Raw genomic sequence first — 5,789 nt, 5'->3', positions numbered from 1 at the left:
TGTCCAGGTATCTTGTGGGCTCCAGCCCCCCTGAAACATTTAAGCAATGTATTAAGCTTGGACAAGAATTATACTTTCACTCATTATCTACATCCTCGGCAAGCCCTTCCATGTTTGAGGCAAAAAACAAACAAACCTGGAATAACAAAAACACTCAGGTTGAGCTTTCCAGCAACACCAATTAACAACAGTTAATAAATCAGCTGTCTCTGTTAGGTCTGCTTCAGTGACACTAGAAGCAATGATTTGCACCAGGAGAAAGCAGCTCCTGGGCTTCTGACATCCAGTCAGGGAGCTGGCAAGGGCAGATGCCTTCCCAAATTCCAACAGCTTTCCTCCCCACCCCCAGGTACACTGAGGCCTGGTCACCTTGTGCAGATCGGCCTGTTCACATGCGGCACTTCTCAGCAATGCTCGAATGTGGAGACTGATTATAGGAACAGAGTTTGCTACACATGTATAGAACAAGATTTCATTTCTATCTGATTTTTTAATATCCCTAAGAATGTACACAGTAGATTTCACAAAGAGAAATGCTGAAGAAAATGATCCCAATCACTGAACACAAACTTGGTCTAGTCATAATAATACATTAAAGCAAATGCACAGGCATAGTCAGAAATGGTCAACACATTTCAGAAAATTGCAAAACCCCTCCTGGCGTAAATATGCGGTTTGTATGACAGCAATTTAAAGTTTTATTTTCACTCATCAGACAATCAACTCCTTGAGGGGAGAGACGGAGGATCCCACCTCTAATCCTTGCAATAGTTTTGCACATAACACACACTCAAACATTTGATGACCTGGGCAGACTGAATCAAGGAGAAACAAAGATCCCAGAGTAAACAGAACCTTATTTTGTAATTGTTTCTTCTACAAAAAGTAAAAAGTTCTAAACCAGAAAATGTCATCCAACAGACAGTACAGACACAGTGAGGTTGCTGCCCTTCCCTCTCCTCCCTGAAACCTTAGTGCAGGGTGGGTGGGTTATAAGGCAGGATTGAGATGATGAGAAATGAAAAGAACTTAAAACCAACCAGACGTTCCCAGGTGCATTCTCAGGGCTCATTTCCCTACTATTCCCTCCTAAATTAATCCCCTCCAGGTCTCTACTGAAAGAACCTTCAGTAGAGAAGCCTTCTCCGAGGCCCCCATGTGAAGCTGTCCCAGCACCGCAGCTCCAGCACCCTCCTCTTGTCCTTCACAGTACACACCACAATCTACTCCACCCATTTGGGGGACTGACTGTTTAATGTTTTCAATGTTTACCTTTTCCACTAGATGTGAAAACCCCCTGAAGGGAAGGTACAGTCCATCTTGCTCCCTGCTGTCCACCCCTTGCACGCTGTCCAGCACACAGCAGGCTCTCAGTAGACAGCTAATAAGCGAATTCACCTGTGCACGCCTTACAACTGTACTGAGCACAGAGCCTGAGGCTGGGACTCCAAAACCACAGAGACCTGGATGCTTAAGTTCTTACTCTGCTCTGCTCTCGGACCATTACCTTTAAACTCTTAAGCTTTGGTGTTCTTAACCTGTTCAACACAGGTGTCAATGACACCTTCATATGGTCATTAAGAGAATAAAAGGAAAGAATACAGCACATAAAGCACTTAGTACAAAATAAGCAAATAATATTAGCTGTTCCTTTTATGTGTGCAAACATTACTTTTACTGCATAAAAAAATTATGAACTTATTTGAGTCTAGACGAATATATTAAGCCTCAATAAGTCGATCAAACCCTGAACTGCTTAAAAAATGAGCATTAAAAGCAGGTGATGCTCTTCCAGGTTTCCTGCTCATTTTCAACACCCTAGTGCATTTCAGTTAATAGGGAATGTTATTTTCATTATTTTGTAAGAAGACAGAAAGGAGAGAGGGAGGACTGTTCACATTTGGCATGATCCTTGAAACACAACTCGGTGTAGAGTGGGCTAGAGTAAAGAGCTCCGGCTTCCAGAAGAGGACCTATGCTGGGCATCTTTCATTTGTCCCTCCTCATCCTGCATGGCACCCGGGAGTCTGGCTGACACAAAGATTACAGCAGCAAGCCGTGCCCTTTGGCTTCCACTTTTGTTACGGCCCATACTAGGTACTGGCCAGGGATTCAGAGGGCAAGGGTCACTGAGGGCTGGCTGTGACAACCTGATAACAACAAAACACCAAGGACTCCAATCCTACGGCAATGATAAGGGGTGGTGCTGGTTCCCCCACTGTCCAGGGGATAAGGTGGACATGGACCAGGTAGAGACATTCAGTCATTGGCTGTGACCATTAATACTGCAGGCTTGGTTACTAGCTGTACAGCAGTAGCAGCTAATTTTATGTTTGCTGTCTCTCTATACCACCCCCTACCCCCACTACCTCATATAAAGAACACTGGGTGGGGGTATGACCAGAGACATCGCCCTTTCCACATCAACCTTCTCCCTCACAGTATTCTGGGGCCTAATAGGCTGAGCTGTGTGGACTGCACTCCTTTGCCTTCCAGCTTCTGGCTGGGTTTGGCTGAAGGAAGGCACTGAAAGGAAATGTGCAAGGCTGAAGGAGAGTGAGCTCAGGGTACTTATTCTGCCAGCAAAGTCCCCAGGAAGTGTCTGTCCCCCTTACCACAGCTTCAGTAGCCCTCTCTGCACAGGTACCCACTCTTTCACTCAGGGTTTCCATAACCATGCCCTTCTCTTATCTCTGGAGGAAGGATAGTAACAGTTCCACCCACTGGTACTAGCCTGGGCTACTGCCCTAGTCCCTTCTGGTTTCCTTACACTCTGCCCACACCTTTGGACACAGTCCCTTTATTAAAGTCTCCTCAATCTGGAGCTAGTCCTCCTGCTCAAGTATCCTCCCAGAATAAAAGGTTCTTCCCAAATAAAACACATGGCATTAAAGCCAACCCTGTAATTTCACTTGCTAGAGTAGGAAACATGGTAAACTGAAGAACATTTAAACTAACTGAGGGTGAGAGTGATACAAATATTCTAGATTGATAATGAAACAAGACTCCACACATACTCGGCTTACCTAATTGAACAACATTCACTCAGAAATTTTTCCTTAAGTATTTTAACTATAGATTTGGCTAGTTTCAAAATTCATGTCATTTAAACAGAGTAACAGAATCATAATGAAAGGATCCACCCTACTGTGAAATAGGTACCCCAATCAGGTTATCTGCTGCTTCTCGTATTTTCCTTTCTTTTCTTAAAGTGTTCTGGAACCTCCAAATTTCAGGCACAAAGTATTCCTTTTCAGATCATTGCCAAGTGCTAGTTTGCTTTTCCAAGTTCACCATCAAATTCACATTTTCCCCAGGCTAACAATTTCCAAAATGTGATACAAATACTCATCAAGTGGTACATGACTTCAAGTGCTATGTGGATGAACTATTTTTCATTTCAACATACATGTATACAGACCAACACATAACTAGCAAACAAAACTTGTGATTTCATCAATATCACTGCTTAGCCATGGTACCATAAGGGGTAAGCTTTAAAAATGACTTTATTTATAAAGAAAAATGTTACATAAATAATAGAACAGCTGACAATGGTTATAGCAAAAATCCTATGGGTGGCTTGCAAATGAGTGAGTTTAGAAACACTCTCTTGCGGTAAAGCAGGTAATTAAACAGCTTAGTTGGCTTCTACCTGTAAACTGTTGTGGGGTAGTTTTTTTTTTCATTCAAAATAAATCTTTATTTTCATACTTTTAAAATAAAGCATGTCATACAGACATATGGAGATACTAGAGGAGGAGAATCAATCGATAAGCCTCCTAGGAGGGGCTGAGGTGTCTGGGTCAGCAGCAGCACACCATACGGCAAGGCTGTGACTGACGATCACTCCGGGAGCCAGCTGCGCTGCAACGCACATCTGGGAATGTGGCAGGGGAGTACCGAGGAGGGCCTCCTTAATGGAAGACAAAATGGCTTTCCCACATGCCCGGCCAAGGGCTCCAAAATCTCTTTTTCCACTTTCAGGGGAGTTAAAAACTGTGCCAGAACATATTTCTCTCAGTGGAATCAAATCTGGAGTTCTACCTAACAGAGGTAGATGATGCTTGAGACACCCCAGCAAACTCTGAGAGGTCGCCCTCTATAGGCTTAAGTGGCCTCACTGATCATAAACTGGACCCAACATTTATCATCTCTTCCTAAGCTGAGAAATCTGTGACAATCTTTCAAATTCTTGTACAGACTCTTCTCTATTGTGTATCAGAGTGGAAATCAGTTTGACCATCTGCTCACCACTGCCACTGATGCCCCTCTGAGCTCTACCTACCTGTTCTTCCCCGGTGGTATGTCACCCAGAGAAACGCCTCTACCCAGGGAAAGGGGAGAACTTCAGTAGGAACAAAGCCCATTATTTATAAGCAAGGCAGGTCTTAAGAATGATTTTTTTTCTTAAAGGTTGGAAGGGTGAATTTATCCAGAAGATGTAACAATCCTAAATGTGTAGGCTCCTAAAAATAGTCAATAAGACACCTCTCTCGGTAATTGATAGAACAAGTAGACAGAAAATCAGTAAGAACAGAGAAGACTTAAACAGTATTGACCTACGTGACCCCCAAACAGTAGAATGCATATCCTTTTCAAGTTCACATGCAACATTCACCAAGATAGACCAAAATCTGGGTCTTAAAGCAAGTCTCGAAATCATGACAAGTATGTTCTTTGACCACAACTGAAGTTAAAAATAAATAACAAAACAGAAAAAGCCCCTAGATACTTGGAAAATAAACAATGTCTTTTGAATAACTCATGATCAAGGAAGAAATCACAAGGGAAATTAGAAAACGTCTTGAGCTGAATGGTAATAGGAATATATTAAAATTTGTAGGATGTAGCTAAAACCATGCTTAGAGGAAAATTTACAGTTTTAAAAAACTTATGTAAGAAAAGAAAAAAGATTTAAAGATCAGGTTTCTAAGCTTCCATTTTAAGAAGTTATAAAAAAAAGAAAAGCAAATTAAACCCCAGGTATCTGAAAGGAAATAATGTGTGTTTATCAATGAAATAGAAATAAGGTAAAAAGAGAAAAATCATTGAAACCAAAAGCATTACGAAAAAAGATTACAAAAAAAATCAATCAAACTGAAAAATCACTAGCTAGACTGATCAAGGAGAGAGGGAGAAGGGGGAAACAATTTACCAATATCAGGAATAATTGAGGGGACAACATTCAGAGTTTAGAGACATTAAAAAGGATAAGAAGAGAACATTAAGAACTACTTTATGCCAACAAATTTGAAAATAAAGATGAAATATGTCTTTGAAAGATATAAATCATATAACTGATATAAGAAAAAATAAAAATCTAAATGAGCTTACATCTTTTTTCCTAAAGTGAATTTGTTATCAAAAACCTTCTCATGAGGAAACTCCAAGCCTACAGGTATCCATCAGTTAATTTTATCTAACATTTAGGAAAGAAATAATACCAATCATATGGAAAAGAGGAAAAGAAAACATTTCTCAACTCACTTAGAAGGGTAACCATTACCCTGATAATGTAATTAGACCAAGGCATTACAAATAAAAAAAAAAAAATAGGGGTGGCATCTGTGGCTCAAGGAGTAGAGCGCCGGCCCCATATACCGAGGGGTGGCAGGTTCAAACCCGGCCCCAGCCAAAACTGCAAAAAAAAAAAAGAAACTGGAAGTAGGATGGTCATGTCTTTAGAAGAAGGCAGAGGGGTCAAAAAAAGAGAAAGAGAGGAAAGGCCAGAAACTGCAGCCCTGTGATTCTGAGACAGAGGGAAGTCCTGGCTGCGGGTGTGGTTT

The sequence above is a fragment of the Otolemur garnettii genome, unplaced genomic scaffold, assembly GCF_000181295.1.
Source record: "Otolemur garnettii isolate 467f Iridium unplaced genomic scaffold, OtoGar3 scaffold00087, whole genome shotgun sequence".
Classification (NCBI taxonomy): domain Eukaryota; kingdom Metazoa; phylum Chordata; class Mammalia; order Primates; family Galagidae; genus Otolemur; species Otolemur garnettii.
Note: the sequence above shows the minus strand (reverse complement) of the source record.